Genomic DNA, 19,729 nt, shown 5'->3' on the forward strand with positions numbered 1-19,729 from the left:
AGAGAGAGAGAGAGAGAGAGAGAGAGAGAGAGAGAGAGAGAAAGGGAAATATATAGGGAAAGAGCGAAAGAGAGAGAAAGACAGAGATATGGGCCGCGAGAGAGTCCACGACAACGAGTTCCTGCGTTCGCAATGTTTCGCTTCTGCCTTCCTTCCCGTGGAAGGAAGGAACCCTCCTCCCTCTATTTTCCATCGTCTCCTCCTCTCCTCTTCGCGTTACGCATACGCGGTAGCCCGCCAGTAGCAATCGAGGTGAGATCACTTTAAATCTGATTTCCTCGCAATAACTATCGAAGGTTTACATGAATTAAAAAATTCATATCAGGAGGATTATATGCGAGCGTAGCTTCTGCAATAATTATTCATTAAAGTATAGTGTATTGCATACTTATACTTGTGAAAATTTGACAGATTTTTAATTAAAAATATGTATATATTTTGGAAAAGATCGCTAATAGCCCTGAATTCTACACTTTTAAATTAATCGTGCCAATAAAATTTCGTATTATTTTTTACAGAGAGAATTTTTTATAAAGCTATTAAATCTGTATTAATTTCTATATTATAAATAATAATTAAATTTCTATATTACAAGTAATATTTAATATACCTATGTTTTATTATGGCGACATCAAACATTCCAAAAACAACGCTAAGTAATTTAATAACGTTGTCATTTGACGATGTCAAATTAACGTGGACTAATAATTCGATAATCTGTTTTATTACGCACATTGATATACGACCGTGCTTATTTGAAGTGTCTAAAATTTCATTACATACGATTTCACGTGAGCGCGGATTTCTCTCTCTCTCTCTCTCTCTCTCTCTCTCTTCTCTCTCTCTCGCGGGATATTCGGTATGTAATTCGGTTCGCAGTTCCTACGGCGTTTAATCGATCTGCTTTTATTTCGGTGTACCTCGTTTCAATTGGTCTGTTTTTCTGCATTTAGCCGAGGAAGTTAAAATTAGTCGACGCGACGCAGGCATTACATGTGGAAGTCACTGACTTCCAGCGATGAACTGGGCTTTCTTCGGTTCGCGTAAAAAAAGTTTGTTCCGCGCCGCAAAGCGCAGCGCAGAATATTACGCGCATACCATAAATAGCTACACCTACTGGATTTACTAAACTTTGAATATTGATCCGTTAAGAGCCATAATTATGAAAGCTTAGTTAAACCATAACTAATCTTGATATATATTTTTTTGAAAGTTACATATTTTATCAAGAAAGATTGTTTATTTTTAACATCGTTTTGTGCACAATGAGAGTTAGAATTTAGCTTGAAAAAAGAGAGAAATGATAGGTTCAAAGAACACCATAAATGATTAAATATGAAAGGTAAATCTATAGCTTCACAATCTATATTATATTATGACCTATGTATATTATATTATATAAATATACATCTCTATCTGAAACGATGTTTGATTTAGACCTTTTTTTTTTTAGAGAGAATAATAAAGCGCACTGTTAATGGTGATTTAAAGATCGCGACTGGAAAAGGTCTAATACATATCTAACTAATAATGTTTTATAAATCTGTCATCGCGGCAATTAATTACTGTAAACTTCATAATGTTTTGCGCGCGAGTGCATCTGGCCGAAGCCCCGCTGCGCGATTTATACGCGATCGTTTCTAACGGATGACGTGAAAGCATGCCGTTGGCGCGAGTCGCGGCGCGGCGCGGCGCAACGTGGTAAGGTGCACCTTGCAAAACAAGGTGCGTGCCGCCGCCGCCGCCGCCGTCGCCGCGACCACGTGGCTTTGGCATCTGATAAGGTCAGCGGAAACTCACCTCCTAGGCCAAGTTTGCTCGACACTCCACTCTTTTTAGGTTATCGATATACGAATCCCCGTTGTAATCCACACTTGCTCCCAAAAGCAGACTTGCCTCCTCTTTTGTCTCTTGCGCGAAGCCATTAGTCAGTTGACTTTGTAAGAGTGAGAACACAAGGAAGGCACACTTTTTAATATAGATATCGTGCATGCAGATTGCCGTCACAATTTCGAAGAATTCATTTAAAATGAAAATTTACGAGTTATGTTTTGCAATTTATTCGTATTTTAGAATCTGAAAGAAGGAAACGTCATGCATATAATTGCGCTTAATACAATTGTAATTGTGCGTAAGTTTTACTCGTTACCGAAAGAATAAATTAAAAATATCACTACACACACGTATTTATCTAAGGTCAAGCGTTCTCGAGCACTGTTATTGATAAGCGCAGAGGCACGAGCTACTGATTTTTTTTTTAAATCTGCTGTTATTTCATTCGTTTCCTGTACATATTTATCATTGGCGTCCATGTAGCGATGCCCGGTAACAACGACAGATCGTGGATGCGTGATAAGAGTACGCGTTCTATTGATAGAAATGTTCGGAGATGCGCGTTATCACGTGTCACGATACATCTCGACGCGCGAACTTAATCGAGTTCAGATATGTATATGTGACTCCATATGTTTAATATTGACGAATATGCCTGCTCTTTTATCAATGAGCTTCCTGTTTGATGAATTAAGACTTCATTCTTCTCCCTGTTAAGTTCGAAATTACGTGGCAGACGCGCAGATCTCGCTTTCCGTTCCCGCAACGCGATCGCGGAGTATCGCGGCCGACTTGTATCGATTCGGCTGAAAGTAACAGCGTTTCCTCGCGCAAAAGTGAGTTAGCGAGCGAACGACCGCTCTCTCGGTCTATTGGCGGTGTTTCAAGGGCAACATGCGGCAAATAGGGTAAGCCGTTAACACCTTGAACGTGTGTCACAAATGTCAAGTTCCGTCAACGATAATATCTCTGGTAAAAAAAAAATTTGAGAAATTGTACGCTTCGTGATTTTTGATGAAGCCATTATCTAACGCTAAATCTCTTTTAAAAAAGCATAATATTAGATTTTTAAATAAATAATTTTTTTGTTTAAAAATATTAAGTTTTTTAATTTTGTAATGTTTCTTAAAAGGAATTTTTTTCATTTTCTTTTATTCTAGTACGGATTTACAAATCTGTTGGCGAATTAGCGAAATAAAGTTGTCAGAAGGTATCGCGCGTACTTCTTGGGATACGTAAATTAACAAGCTGCTGTAACGCGCGGCGGTGTTAGTTAAAAATAATTTAATTCCGTCGCGAAACCGCCGACGGGCTAAAGCCGAAAAAAGGGGGAAAGAGATTGCAACCTCCGCGCGCGCATGTATTTTGGTACGAACGTAGGCCCTCGTCCGTGGAATTTCCATCTTTTCTTTCTCGAAACGCGAGCACGGTTAATTCTCTCGCGGTGCTTTTAAGCGTCGCTTAAATTTTCAGAAGATTTCATCTTTTTTTCAGCGCGAGAACACGAGTTTTCCTTTATACGAATAAATCTGCATTTATGTTTAAACATATGTAGTTACGATACCGTTTTATCGCGCGTTTTATCATTTATTGAAATGTTTCTTTCAGCAAGATTTTTTTATGTGGCTAAAAGAAGGGCTCAACAATGCATACGAAATCAATGCGAATATAAATATTGAGGGGTATACGGGTAAAAAAATGTCGTGATTTTTAGATACTGGAAACAGATTGCGAGAGGCGATTTCCGTGGAATAAATGTATTTATTGAAGTTTATAAGGGTGTACAACAAATGTTTTTATTCGATAGAATTTATACGTAGAAGGTAGTTGCAAAATAGCATTGATACTCTTTGAGTATAAAAAAAAATAATACTTGTTTTATATAAAAATTATTTTTTTTTTGCGTACAATTCCGCATTAATCGAATACAAACTCAGACTCGAATTACGCGGGATAAATCTCTGTCGTGAATAACAGATCGCGCGTTAGCGCGAGCGTGTCTTTTCACGCGTTTATTAATTCTCCGTATGTAACGTTCATGACGTAACGTTTAAATACCATTCTTTGTTAATCGGGCCCGACGTCGTTTCAGCCGCGCGAGACAGGTGCATTTTTTCTGCCTCGCGTAATCGCACGCTCGCACGTGTTGAATAAGTTACGTGGTGTCGCACACTGCGCACACACATACACACACACACTATGCTATTTATAGACTCGCGGATTAGCGAGTAAGTTCGGGACGAAATAACTGCGCGCGCGCGCTCGCGTTTTTACATAATTAACCTTCGCAGCGTTATTTACTTACCGTGCGCGCTCGTGCCCGCGCGCGCGGCGCGCGGCGTGTACTGCATTCTCGCACCGCTTACACGCCGAGATAACCGGCTTGCCCGGGTAACGGGTCCTTACCAGGCAGTCGCCGCATTAATTCATCGCCCGGCTATGAATCGCCGGCCGTATCCTGACAATCGATTTCCGCTCGAGCGTCGAGGAAGTCCTCTCCCGGCGTCGTCCTCTCCCGCGATAATCGGAGTAATCGATTTCAATCAGGTGCTTTCCCCGTTCGTTTTTCTTCTCCTACACATTTCACGAGCTGTTGCTCGCAATTTAATTATACGGAAATAACGCGCGTTCACCGGGATTTCCCTGTGTGAACTTTAATGCGTGCGAACTCCATTTGGATCTGACACATGTACGTACGTACGTACTTTGGGTAAAAAAATAAAAACAAAACAAAATTGGCCGAATGTATGTAAATATTTGAACGGGAGAGAAGTGAATACATTTGAATACTAGGGCACATTTAAATAATTTGAAATATCCTACGTCGTAATAGAAAGTTTTCGGTGTCCGTTCTTTCGTGAATGCGTCAACGTCACTTTTTATGAATGCGAAAATTAACGAAAGATATCTATTGCGGTGTATTTCTATTACATGATATATTCGTAAGTCGCTTATGTTTAGAATAACGACTGTGATGCAAATGTTTTTTTTTTTAATAACTGGATATCAAGGATTCGTATGAGCGTGTGTCTTCGAATCGATAACGCAATCGAAGAAAGGATGATTCCTCATAGAAACAATAAATCGGGAATAAATTGTTTTTTTATTCTACCTCATTTTTTTATTTATTTATCTTACGAGAAATCATCATTCATTTCCGCTTCTTAATTCGGCGCTGTCCATTGGAAGAAACTTTTTGAGAGTCACTGAGGCCCGCGGCCGGAGTTTCTTCGCCGCCGCCGCGTCGCGCAACAAGAGTAACGAAACCGGAAACTACCGTCGTGTATATTTTGGTAACGAAGGTTCCGGTAAACGGGAAGGAACTGGGGAAGAGAGGGAGGGAGGGGAGAGGGAAGGAGCAGCCGATTCCTCGAGTCGCCGCAAAATTCCGACGGCCCGTTCCTATACCGGCCGGCCGTTGCAGGGGTGGAATCCGATACATACGGTTGCGAGAGAGAAAGACAGAGGTGCGGACCGCGCCGTGTATGTGTCAGACGTATAATCAGACGATTACGCTCTCGTAATAATAGGCTCTGAATTCCGAGTAAACCGATTCGCCGCCGTTATCTTCTTCTATATGTATTCTATATGTGGTCTATGGGAAATAGTTTCAGACGTCCGCAAAAAAGAAAAAAAGAAAGCCAAAAAAAAGGAATCGCTCGCACAGTTTCGTCCACAGCTTCCAATCACAGTTCGGCTGAGTCTCGTTTGCCCTTTTGCTTTTCCGAATCTTCGACCGCTGCAGGTCGAATCGGAAACGTTTAACTTTGTGTTGGCTTTTATGTTGAAATGAAAGCCAAACGTCCCAAGCGAAATATTTATACGTGGAATATTTTTAACTATGATAATATTTAGAATAGTCGCATGCAAGTTTGATCGCTATCGATCTGAACAGGCTGAATATTGTCGTAGATATTATAATATTATGATATGTATGTCATGGTATATATATCCAACAACGAGGTCTATATTCCTTCGATTAAAGTATAATCGAAGGAATATAGACTGAATGTAATATTTATCTTATAATAGACAGCGTAATTCAAAATAATTTTAATATAAATTATTTAAAATTAAATATAAAATATTAATTTATAAAAAATTTTGCAGATTTACTTTTCAATTTTTAAAATCAATTTTGCTTAAAAACAGCATGAAAAAAATTTATTTTATTATATTTTCTAATTTAGAAAGTTAAAGATGCTCCTATAAAATTTATCTTTTTAATGGAAAGTAAATCATTTTTGTAAAACAAATTTTTTTCACACGTTATTTTGCAACCGATGAGATTTTTTTCTTTATATTGAAGATTGCGAATAATGCGAATGTCTGGTATTTTTCAAATTGGTATTTAAGCCATTTTCGACACTTCATCTTGATGCACCGCATCGCGCATCGCATTACATCGCGCACCGCATCGCATCGCATCACGAAGAGGGTGAACGCGCGTCGGGCGGTGGCTCGGCGACGAGTGTCGCGGCGCGCTGCTCTAAAACAGGGCCGCTACGCATGCGCGCTTCCTCCTCGCTCCACCGCGCGAGGCGAGGCGCACGAGGTGGTGGCGGGATAGAGGGGGAGGCCGCCTCCTAATCCCAACCAACGTTGCCCTACGTGCCGACCAGGCACGTCAGTCGCGCGAGAGCCTTCGACGTGTGGAGGTGTCTCCCCGCGCTCCGCGTGCGTTACCGCCGCTCTCTCTTTTTCTCTCTCTCTCCGACACACACACATACACACGCTCTCCCCCGTCTCTGTCTCCTCCCCCTCCCCGAACCCGCGCGACGACGCATCACTGCCACTAAGTGTAATAATAGTTACACGATTACTGCCGGAGTTCCTGGGTGCCGAGGGCGCGCGCGTAATCGCGATCGCGATCGCGTGATAAACCGCGAAGGAAGAGGTTGGCCGTATCGGAGTGCACTTCACGCCGTGGAGACGCGGCGAGGTGGACGTTCCGCGAGTGCGCCCGTTCCGAGGTAACTCGGGCTCGCGCGTGCTCGTTTCGCGGTGTCTTCTATTTCGTGTTCTTATACCTGTGTTCAAAACGCTATTGTATGACATACAATAACACTGCCGGAAACGCGCGCTCAAAGTAACCCGCGCGAGCAAACTATAATCCCGACGAGAGAGTGTCGTCGGGGCCATGAGGCGTCGCTGAACGTCTCTCAACGTTGCGTCGGGGGAGGAAGGAGGAGGACACACTGTGCAACAGCAGCAGCAGCAGCAGCAGCAGCAGCAGTTAACAACAACACTAAGGACGAGAACGGGAGGAGAACAGAGGAGCGGGTGGGAGGCGTGTAGTGTGGACGTGTATTATCGCATCGGAGCGTATCGGAAAGAGAAGAGGCGACCGATACTCCGACGACGCGCGTCGATTTAAATCGCCGCTGCCGCTGGGAGATTTAAATGGTGAGTTGTTGCGTGAAGTCAGCGGCGCGTCGCGTCGCGTCGATCGCGAGTTCACGCTGGCTGGCTAGCTGACCGTGGCGATCGTCACTCTTTCGTGACGCGTTCCTCGTCGCTGCTAACTACCATATCGTCGGCGTGGATCGCGCTGCGCCCGATCTTTGCAACTCTGCGATTTTTATGGCACTCCATCCCCCTCTCTTTCCCCTCCCCCCTCCTCTGCCGCGCTACCCCTCCGCTCCTTTCTTTCGAATAGGAGCGAAGCCGTGCGCGCGAATTTTTGGCCAGTGCTCCGATCGATGCCTCGGGGACGACGCTTTCGTGTACCGCCCTCGGCTCGCCGCTCGTCCTTTGACCCTTTTGCCGTGCAAGCGGCATGCGCGCAGGGCGCAACTCTATACGGAGGGCTCTCGCTCCAGCCCGCGTTCGTTCACCGCCACGGTGAGGGCCCCCGCAACGCCGAAATATATATCCTCCTCCTGGCTGTAGCCGTTCCACTTTCGCGTCGTCTTTGCCACTTTTGAGAGCGGCGCACGATAGAGCTGTGTATATTCGTACGCCGGTGCTATATGTCGGAGCTGGCACGAAAACGAAAGTGATACTCTTTTCCGTGACGCGCGACGAGAGAGATTTAATAACCCCGGGATACGAATGTTTGTTTTCGATACATTTTATACGAGTGTCACGCACACGGGCTCCCGTACGAGCCGTGTTTGTGTCTCGAGCGAGCGAGGGAATCACATGATTCTCGTACAACAAATTCCGAAATTTCGAATTTAGCCATGTGTTATTTGTTTTCATTGAAATTATATTTACCAAATCCACAGTTGAGCGCGAAATCTAGCGTTTCATAACCGTTAAATCTCGAAATTCAATTTGAACTTTCAGTCTAAATAATTTTTAAGATTTCCGGTTTTTCGAATATTATAATATATATTCTTTAATAATAAATTTCAATTTATTACCAGACTCTCAAAATATTAGAATTAATTTTTCGACAACACTCTCGTATCGCGCAGAGAATGGTTTTTCCCTTAAAGGAGCGTCCTCGGATCATGCGAACTCGTAATCGCAATCGTAGTGAGGAGGTGGCGAGTGCAATGCACATGACGTTTTCGCGTGGAAGCCGCACTTCCGGCCATTATGCTCTCTCATGGCCTTGATGGGGCCTTGCTCTAAATAGCGAATAAAAGCCCGAAGTGCCGAAGCCGCGGATCGAAACGCGGCTCTAAACCTTGGCATTTGTATTGCTAGACGTTAAATCCTTTTGCACCTTTTACCGTTATCGCGGGTAATTCGAGCAGAAAGTATATTTCTCACGCGAGTCGCGAATAGAGAATATCCCTTGAAATTCTACGTTTTTTTTTAAATTTCTCCTAGTGAGCAACTTACGTAATTAATAATTATAAAAGTTTAGCAGGTGAATTTGAGCATGAGTTAATATCTTGGATAAAATGGGACATTTAAAAATGTTCTGCTGATAAAAACGTATACGTCATTATTACTGACCTTTTTACCGGAAGGGCCAAAGGCGGCGGAAATCGGAGGTGGCGTGCGCGAGGGTGTTATTTAATCGTTAATTATCGAGGCTCGCGTTCGGATAAATGCAACAAGTCGCGTAAGTGTCACGGCGAGTTCCCGATCATAATGCGATAAGGTCGAAGACTGTCGATGCGCCACAACCGTCAGCTGATTGGCGCATTAAAAAAAAAAACCGGATCGCGTTTCTTTCGCGACCGACTTTTACGTTCCGCATTTTTAACGCAATTCCGAAGTTCCGATAAGATAATAATTCAAGAAAACAAAAATTAAGTTATAAACACTGTAGACGCACACGTTTTGACCGATGTCTTTAACATGCCTCTTTCTGCCCGGGATATTTTTTTTCGTCGTTCAATTAACTCGTTAGGTTTAATTATGCAATTCGCTCAGCGCATAAGAGAGTTACTAAAGAAATATTAACAACGTCAATCAAGGGGAATAAACCTTTGACTGCGCGCAACCGTATGCATCAAAAACCTACGGTGGCTCGATATAAAAATTTATCTCGCGCGGTTTTCGATCTCACAGGGTACGGGTTTCTGGTTTTTTTCTCTCTTTTTTTTTTTGCACGCGAGCAAGATCACGCTGCAGAATCCACGGGATAAGAAGACGGTGGGCCGGTGGGAGTCGGCGCAGAATTTAAATTCTCGATCCCTCACGGTCGCTGACCATGGCATTCAGGCAATGCCACCTCGCAGAGTGTTGTTGAACGAGTTGAAGATCACTGGCCCCCGGCTGTTTCTCGGTCAAAGCTCGGCACGCCGATGTGCCCCCGAGATCGATGAATCGTTCACGTACGTAGGCGCGTGCGGCGGAATCGAAGAGAGAAAGGGAGAGAAAGAAACAGAGAAAGGGAAAGAGAGAGAAAGAGAAAAAACGAGATTTAAATTATTAACAAGTGAGTTCCGAACTCTTATAAAGGGTAAACCGTTTACCTCTGATTGTGAGACAACCTGCGTTAGAAAATAAAATCTCATACACCACAACTACGTGCCTTTTCAAGATTTATTGAAATTTCGTATGAAAACTATTTGTGGATATTTTGATCTTATATAAAGTTATTAGGCAAAGAATTATATATAAAAATATTTTTCTAAAAAGAAGTAAATAACAGTTTTTTAATACAAGAATTTGCAATGCATGCACTATGTCGAATATCTGTGAAAAATAAACGTATTTGCATCGTGCAGTAATAAATATAAGCACAATATTGAATGTAAAGCAGGACTCGGTTAATGGAAATTATAAAGAGAAGCGAATTTGTGTTACCACTTTATTACGCGATTATTTCATCTACAAACAATTACTTTTTAATTATTTTACGCGGTAAAAAGGCATTTTGTATTTCTGGTATAAAACCGATCCTCGCTAAAATTTTTATGTTGAATTTTTAACATACTCGTTAACTTAACTTTAACTTTGTGAATGTGTTGTTTGAATGTTTTATATTGTTGATCAACTTTCTTAGTGTTAAAATAACATGATTTATGAGTAAATGAACAAATAATATGAAAATAATGTAATTTTATAACGTAAATTTTGAGATAAATAAATAGAGTGTACGCGCTAATTTAATATATTGTAAATATTAATTTTAATGAACAAACATGCTTTCATCGCTTTCAAATTGTATCGAAACGTTCCATTTTTTGTTTGTTTTTGATAATTCTGTACCAGATGTTTGTGTTACATTGTAACGTAGCGTTCAGCTTGCGTGAAATTAACACGAAAATTTGGATAGGCCGTTTGAAACACGTGAAATATGGTAACACAAATTTTCTACAAGTGCCGTATTAATTTTCGATATTGTCGATTTATTAACGATTATATAACTGATTTATTACTCCTTTATTACGTATATTTGGTATCTCGTTTAACTGGAGGAGCATTTAACGTTTAAATATTTGGGACAAAGCGGAGATCGGAATTGAATCAGTGTTCTTGAAAAGGGGACTCGTTAAATCGGGCATCGGATTTTAAAGCTGATTTTACGTTTAATCGTGAAACGAACAAAGAAAATGAGAGAATCGCCGACAAAAATTATCTCTTGATATTCATAAAAAGAGAAACAAGGAACGCGATTCATTGATTTCTTCAAAAATTATAACTTGTCCGATGCTGTTTTTTTTCTCTTCCAAGCCATGATTCGGTTATAATTATCGCGTATATCGTTCGGCTTTCGCGTTGAAAAGCGCGCGGGTAAAAAATTAACGACGACTCGCTTGCTCGCTCTCTCGCTCGTTTCGTATTTGCATTTCTCGTTGCCGTAATGACAGTTATTAATCGCGATTATGCACGATTGCGTTTACGCCGCGATCGCAATCGGCAATTGGCGACCGGCCGAACGACCGGCTGGCCGGCCGGCGCGGCGCGGCACCGCGAGAACCGATCAGCTGACACGCGTGATACACGCGCGAATTAATATCTCTAGTGGGTTAAGAGCGCGCGCGCGCGAGAGAGCTGTTACCGGCGTTAGAGCGGAATAGCGTTATAGCGCCGCACGCTAACCGCGGGAAACGACGTGGCCACTTAACCCCGGCGACTCTTGAGGCGTGTGTAACCCCATCGGCTGGCATTTATATCGATTCTCTCGTCCTCCTACCATTCTTCCGAGCTGCGTTAACGTTCGCGGTTTACAAACTGCAAAAATACGAAATTACGCCATATAGTATTCTCACTCTCCCTTTCGCGCGTGCGTTTCATGCACAAAAAAGCGAAGCCTCTCCTAAAAGAGTCACTTTCGCGCGAGGAGTACGAGAATTTATTGGATTACGTAATACTTAATTCATAGAGAGTGAAATGTGTGAAGTGTCAAATGGTAACAAAATTGGCATAATAAAATATTAGAGACAATACCTACAGAGAATACAGATAGTACAGATTGCGTAATAAAATATTATAGATAATACGATTGATACACCGTTTTAACATGTTTATTCGCGCTTTGCTTCGAGAGGAAATTCGCAATTTTTTTTTTTGAATCGCGTTTCAGTTTCCATTTGAAAACTTTCGTTGAATAATTATTTATACAAAATAAAAATTGTGATTAAAATAAGTCATCATGTTGCAAAAATAAATTGAAAAAATCTCTCATCGAGGAGAATTCGACTCCGGTATTCTTTCTCGCAAACTTCCGAGTTGAGTAGAGTTGGAATTAAAATGGCCTCGCAGGTTCGATCTCGACCGCGTGCGAGTACTACTCGTGCGGAATCCCGCGGGAGTAATTTGCGCGTAAGACTAGTTTCGCGGAGTGGGAGGAGGAAGAGGAGGAGGAGGAGCAGGAGGAGAGGGAGGACGAGGATGCGTTCGCACTCGTTCGCTAGCGGTTAGGCTCGCGCGCGCGTTCCGCCCGAGGTGGAGAGATGAGGATGATACAGGTACTAGAGAGGAGAGCGAGAGCCGGGTCGTTGACCCTCCGCCGACGGACGGTCCTTCTCTTGTGTGTATGTATACGTACGCGGCTCTCGCACGTTCTTTCTTCCCGAGGTTTTCGTTCGAGTTTCTTATCGCTCTCGACACGACGCCGCCCGTTCCGCGAGATAAAGATTTCCTCCCTCGCCGCGCTGCGCCCGAAAAATCTGTAATTTCTGGAAAGGAAGTCTTTTTCTATCCGCGCGATAACGGGTCTTCGGGCGCGATAACAATTATAGGAATGCCGAGCGCAATAACAGTGATAAAAGTATTGTCTCTTGAGAGCAAGAATAGAGAGAGTACGAACGCAGGAAGATAATGATAATAGTAATTATCGCAGCGAGAAACGAAACATGATTATCATGAGGCAAAGAACAGATTTAGATTTCTTCAGAAATAGAAATTTCAAATGTACTGTATCATGTACTGTATATTATTTAAAAATTAGGCGAAATTATATGTATCTCTTGATTTACCTTTAATTTGAATTAAAAAAAAGTATTTATTGAGAAAGAATAATCGAATTGTGGACGATACACGACGGAGAGACAAAACTTTTTCAGGTTGATATATAATCTATTACAAAAATATGCTGATCTATCGGTTATATTTATTAGGTATATTTATCACTAATATCTCTCTCTCTCTCTCTACAAATTATTCACGTGTAATTTACTTAATTTCCACATACAGCCACACCGTTATTTATCATTTTGTAGCATACATTTTAGACCTATTATATACCGCCAAATATCGCGATAAATGGTACCATCTCCATCAAGTAAAAAAAAAAAACAAAAACAAGAGATCTCAGAAATGGTCGAGGACGCGCTTCGGGAAAAGAAATATTCGAGGATATTCCGAGACCCCTGTATTTAGCGTGAACTTAGAAGAAGGCCGCGTTTACCGCTAAGCGGTGTAATCTTCACGAGCTAGGCACGGAATGGGAAACGGTGGGGATGGGGGGGGGGTGGCCTCGGTGTGTTACCGCGTGGCCACATGGCCTCTCCGAACGCGTGAGATCGCGAGAGGACGATCTTATCTCGATCTCTCTTATCAATTTTTTCTCTCCTTCCCCCCCTCTCTCTGGTCAACATAGACGCGCTTTCGCGCGGACAACCGGCGGTTTCCGGCACACGTTTACCTATGTACGGGTGGAATCCTGTTCGCACTTAGTCACAGACTACAGTTAACTTCCTGCCCCGCCATCCTGTCTGATCGCGCGTGGCCGTGCGCGCCGTTGGAAGAGACGTGCTCGTCTCTTTTTCGAAACTCGCAAGAACTCGTAGTAACTTCGAAACTCTGTAATACCGCGACGCGAGCGGGGAGAGGGGAGGGGGGAGGATTAAAAGGAAAGTAAGCGATAAAAATAGGCGGCGGCGGCGGCGGCGGCGGCGACTTGATGAGTCAACGTGACGGGTCAACGTTCCCGCCGTGTAATTTACTCCCGCGTAGCTTTATTTTTCCCCAGTCTCTTTTTCCGGAATTTTCCCTTCACAACGTTTTCGAGCGCCATTTCTCCTTTGCCGCGTTCGCGTTAAACGGGAGCGCAACTCCTCGTGGTGGATCTATATAGAAGTAGGACGGCCGAAAGTGAATCTCTTCTCGGCGCTTTCGCGCGACCCTGACTATTTCGCTGTCGGCACGCCGACGCCGCGCTCGCGCTCGCATTCGCGCGGGGGCTCCCCCCGGCTGTCTCGGGAGGGCCCTCGGCGCAGGGAATCGGAGCCCTATGCCGAGGGGACGGAGAGTGGGGGGGGGAGGCCCGAAAACTGGTTTCGCGGCCCGAATGTGCGTCGGGGCTTTCGTGAGCGGCGCGCACATTCGGGAAGGACGACGCGCGGCGACGGCGACGTCGACGGCGACGCTACCCATCTATCGCGCGCGCCGGGGGCCCCGCGAAGAGACGAATTGGTCGAGAGACCGGTCGGTCCGTTGTCTCAGTCCCCGAATCGCGCGCGGTCCTTAGACGGAGTTTAGGAGTGAGTTTTCGTGTCGGACCTCAACCTGCTCGTTCTTCTCCTCGCTCTTTCTCTCCTCCCCCTCTGTCCGCTCTCCCCCCCCCTCTATCCATGCGTCTCTCCTTCGTCTTCCTCTCGCTTTCTCTTTTCCGCGCGCGAGAGGCCCATGGGAGTGACCCTGAAAGTTCAACAGCCCTCCCTCGAACGGCGCTCTCTCCCGTCCCGCATCCGCGCTGCACTCTCTTAGGTTCTCCTCCTCCACCACCCTCCCTCTCCCCCTCTTCTTCCTCCTCCCCCTCCGCCCTTGTGTCCCTTCTTCCCTTTGTGTTGCGCGCTGAAACCTAACTTCGCTTAGGTCGACCCCGTCGCGTCGTTGCACCGCTTTGCGGTTCTCTTTCGCTGCGTTTAGCTATACGACTAGACTGCGTTCTCAGAATAAAAGAAACGTGTGTTACACATTCGGGTAGGAGGGCACATTACAGGTTCAGTCAAAGTATATCGACACTCGCATACACGTACACACATTTCGACGTTTTATTTTAATTTCAGATAAGAGATGGAATGTTTGCCAAATTGATTTTTTTTTTTAAACAATTTGCCAAAAATTGCAATATATTTTTTGCAACTGTTTGTACATTTCATCAATTCGATACAAGTACACTCATATTTCGCGCAATACAGAATTTATTTGTGCCATTGCTTCTGTTACGTTACATCCGATTTTGTAAACGTAGATCATTTGTTACGCTGGACTTTTACATTTTCTACGTTTTCACAAATTTACCTTGAGAAATCGCAGATAGCGCGATTTAGAAGTTTTTATAAAAGAATGAGATGTCTTTCGATATTTATCCTACACGAACGTGCGATAAATTGATTACCCATTAATAATAAAATATATATACATTACCTTATATATTTCATAAAGCTGAGAAATTTTAGAATACATATATTTTACATGTAACCTCCTAATATATACATGACGAGTTATAAACAACGATACGAAATTAAGTAACCGCTTTGCTTGTTTCGGGAACAGTACAAAGCTTAATTGAAATCACGTGTGCTCTCCCTCCACGGTGTAGTTCCGTAGGGCGTTTTTTTTTTTCTAAAGCGAAACTCGAAACATTCGTCTTTTGCGCGGCGTGTCCCTCATTTGCGTCCCCGTGTCAATTACCGTGCTATTGTCGGCGCATCCGAAAGATGGCTCGCACGATAGGCGCTCTACTCCGGCGAAGCATCCTCATTTCGGAGCACCCGGTAGAACTGTCCCGGCTGGTTCGATAATACTCCTGATCGATATTCTCCGCGTTGCACGCTCCGCGAGCGCCGCGTCTAAATTCGGAATGAGATTCGTCCTGGCCTCGAAGCAGCGGGGATCGAAACCGTTATAATTCCGGCGAGGAATTTCCGATGGCATAGATACGCGGAGGGGGGGAGAAAAAATCTTTTGCGATCCGTTCATGATAGAACAACGTATATGATAGAAAAAAATTAACCAGTCGCGCATCCAGAATGCGACAACACTCGACTGAATTTCGTCGTTATTGTTGTCACGAAAAAAAAATAAAGAGTAAAAAAAGAGAGAGAGAAATGATTTTCACACTTGAAAAACGCAAAGTGGTACTCGACGTGGTCGTTTGCAATTTTGATTGGTCGCTACAAAGTTTGTCAATCGATGTACACGTGACCTTGCGTTATCATCGCGCTGATTGTGTTGTTTATTGTGCAAGCAGAAAATTTTAACAACAGCCTCTCTCGGGATTGGCTTACCGACATGAATATTCGGATTACGTGTATATATATAAACATAGAGTTCCGTTGAATTCTAGCGAGTGAAACGTCTTCTTTTTTTACATTTTTTTTAAAACAAATCGTATACAACAGTAAGATTTTATCGACAGATTCTTTAAGTAAATTGCCGATTTCTTCTTCTTCCCGAAAAGTTGAGAAAGCTTTCTGAAGTTGGTTTAATATAACAATCTCAAGTGTATTAAGACTCAAAAACGTATCATTCAATTTTATACATTACAATTGTTATAACTTTTATAACTGATATTTTAATAATATAATTTAAGAAACAAACTTTATAACTGTTCCATCCGTAAGGCTTATTTAATTCTTCTTTCTTGAGTAGATACATAATAAACAAGGACATAACGACGAAATTTACATTTCAAATTTTAGAAAAATACGTGAAGAGTTGAATGTGAAGAATTGAAATAAAACAAATCCCTGTACATAATATTTTATAGCATACTTTAGTCTTCCGGATTTTGCTTCACGTGTGAAATAAGCTTGCATTTAATACATCGTTCTCTCTCTCTTCCTTTCTCTTTATCTCTCCTTCCATCTCTTTATCTCTCTTTCTATCTGAGGACATTTCAACGAGGACGCGGGCTCTTCCTGCTTCGCCTGGTTCCTCTTGTCAGCTGATGAGTCTCTCGTACGCTTTTATTTATACATACATATATATATATATATATATATATATATACGTATAAATATATATATATGTGTGTATATTGGCTGTGCCTTATATGCGCGCGATATGTACGTACTTGAAGGCCTCGTCCTTCGGTTGCGCACGTGCGTGTGTGCGTGCGATGCATGCATTGTCGGCACACATACACGCCAGCGCGCGCGCACGCACGCTCGGTACATTGCCGCATTCTGTGAACGTCGCGTTGCACATGCAACACGAGTCGCCGCGGCGAGCCCGCCATCGCAACGACGACGCGTAATCAGCGCTTACGTCATCTTCGTATGCACTGTGCGTGCGTGCGTGCGTGCGTGCGTGCCTACCAGCGTGTTTGTGACCGTGCGCTTCATTGTTCTCCGTATGTCTCCTAGCACGTCCGCTGTTAGCTATACGGGGTGTTTGAAAAACGTTTCAATGAACTTCTCGACGGGCGGAGCAGATTTTTCCTTTTTTCGCGAAGATAATAAACTGTACTTTACAATTTTGTTTTAATGAAATTATCCAATTATTTCATATTGATTGCAAATAGTTCTTTTTATCACTTTTTACTGAGATAATTTTGTCGAGTTTAATGAATTTTTATTTCTTCTATAAATACAATTGATAATATATGTTTTGTAATATCGTGACATTCAATAAATATTACATGCATTTAGAAATAATCAGTTTAATTTTCAAAAATAAATTAATACTGGTTAATCTTATATTTAATTACTGTTATCGCAATATTTTGTATTGAAAATCAATAATTTAGCTGAACAAAAACCATCTTTATATTTGTAACACTTTATATGATTAATTTTTCACTTACAAAACATTCTCTGTCTCCTGTCCGTCCCCTCCTCTCTCTCGTCCCGCTTTTCTCGGTCTAAATTTAGACGCGGCGTCAGCGAGCGTGTCAATTAATTCCCGGATTTAAATAGACACCCGTAAGCTTCATATGAGCCAAGAGTGCATCGTTTCCTCGTGCCGGAAGGTAGGCCTTCGTTTCGTTCCGGCCGTCTTTGCAGTCTCGCTTTTACCTCCCATTCGATAGCCATTGCGTGCATTGCTCGTTCTTGCTTAGCTATGTATGTACGGCATAGCGGCGATAATGCGAATGCCGTTCGCATTCGCCCCGCTCGCTCGCTCGCTCGTTCGCTCGATTGCCGTTAACGGACGTCGCCAGGCTCGATCTATCCACTGACTGACTGACTGCCATTCGAACGTGTCATCGAGTCGGGAAGGGGAGTTTACTGTGAAATTTTCCCATTCCGAGAGGAGACAAAAGTATACTGGATGCAATGCTTGCATGCGAAACGTCTCATTTTCCAAAAGTCTCATTATTGGTTTTACGAAATAACAGCTCTTACGAAGTAAACATTTAGTCTGTAACTCGGAAATTCTGCAGAATTAACTGTGTACATCTTTTTATACCTTCGGTTTTTTTCACAACGTTTTGCTCAAAATTTATTTTTTCTGAGAAACTTTTGAAGAAATCTTAAATCGCTTGATAGAATTTAAATAAAAATTTGTCTATTCGAGTTTCGGCGAATCCTCGTTAGGCATTCACGCACGCAAGGGCTAAGTGATCGTCTAACGTATTCTTTTCGTCGCTATTTCGGTTGCAGAGGCAATTGCGAATCGCCCGCGAAAAGAAAAGCAAATTTACGTTCTCCTCCGGGCAGTAATTGCGCGCGCGGTGCGCATCTCGAAGGTCGAAAGTCGTCGTTGTCATCCGTTCAAGTACGACATTAGTAATGCAAACGGCTAATGCGCCGGCCATGGTTACCACGGCGATTAGCAAACACCATTAATGCTTGATGGGCGAGTTTAATATTTGCGCGAAACCGTAAATAGGTGGCCCCATGTCAATCGTTTTTGATCTCTCGAAGGGCTGAAGAACGAACTCTTACGTGCGATTGTTTAACGTCTGAAAAGAAATGTAAGACGAGAGTAAGAAAAGACAAAGACGAACGAGATTAAATGCATACACATGACTCATTTTCCTACTCGCGTAGTCATTTTAATATTTTATTTTTGTATAATATAATATCATTGTTTTTATTATTATTGTGTCATTTTAATTTTTATATAATATTAATAAAAATGTCTCCGAGCACTCTTACACCTTTACTCCAATTTGTAAATTTGATTCATAATTCAAAATAATATAAAAGGATCGTTTTTTTAAATGTCACGATTATTATTACATTGCGCAAGGACAATTTGCCGCGACACGATGTTTCTTCCATTGAAATCCGTGCAAAGGTTATCCAGCTAAACAAAGAGAGTTTCAACTATTCTGCTATAACCGGCTCTGTACACGTGTGCCGCATAACCAACAACGTGCGCACGCGACGGAGGAGTGCACGCGGTTATAAAATCGATGCGCGTAATCCGCGTTCGTATAGTAGAACCCGACGCACAGGAAGGAGGAAGCGCTATTATACTTCCGTGAAGGTGATCACGTGTTTACGCAAAGGGGCAGTTTCTCGGAAAAACGTTCGTGCGCCGCGAAGGGTTGCGAACGCCCGTCTCGCTCTCTCTCTCTCGTCCCCTTCCTCACGTTGTCCGATCGAAGCGAACGAGTCGTTTATCGTATCACCCTCCGTCGCTGGATATCGCTCCCCCTTTTTTTGCAAGATTCAGTGCTGGATTTAGCGATATTCGCGATCGCATTCCCTCTCCTAACCTCACCTCACCTCTCCTCTCCGCGAGACTTTCCTGTTTTTTAAGGGGGAAATACAGAAATACTCTTTTCAGCCCTCTTGCACTTAAGTGATGCACTTAAATTTCATATTCTATATATGATTTTAGTTGTTTGTAAGTGATTTCTGGAAAAGTATATATAACAACTGCTTGTGAGAAATTTAACAGTTCTTTTCAAGATGAGAAATCACACGCGTTTTCATAATTCATTTCGATCAATTGTAGATTTAAATTGAAGATTTAAATGCGCAAAGCTATAAAAATGTCGATATCATTCTTCGAAGTTAATGCCATTAGTACAGTATCATTAAAAACAGCGTAAAAACAGTGTATTAATATCATTAATACGTTATACAATATCGTTAAAACCGGCATAAAAACAGTTAAAATGTGTTTTATATTCCAA

At 42.6% G+C, this 19,729-nt stretch overlaps 1 protein-coding gene across 3 annotated transcripts in view; it reads left to right on the plus strand.

The window, feature by feature from the left end:
• The window catches only part of LOC105457369 (histone demethylase UTY-like), a 64,840-nt gene that overhangs the window by 11,476 nt on the left and 33,635 nt on the right, over nt 1-19,729 (plus strand). The window contains exon 1 of one of the 3 annotated variants that reach the window (XM_011701993.1): nt 6,475-7,239. The exons of the other annotated variants lie outside the window; for them this stretch is intronic. The gene's annotated coding sequence lies outside the window, so the exon portion shown is untranslated. Of the gene's footprint in view, nt 1-6,474; nt 7,240-19,729 lie in introns of those variants that run through there. 3 annotated transcript variants of the gene reach the window in all.

This window comes from Wasmannia auropunctata, unplaced genomic scaffold (genome assembly GCF_000956235.1).
Source record: "Wasmannia auropunctata unplaced genomic scaffold, wasmannia.A_1.0 LD335244.1, whole genome shotgun sequence".
Taxonomy (NCBI): Eukaryota; Metazoa; Arthropoda; class Insecta; order Hymenoptera; family Formicidae; genus Wasmannia; species Wasmannia auropunctata.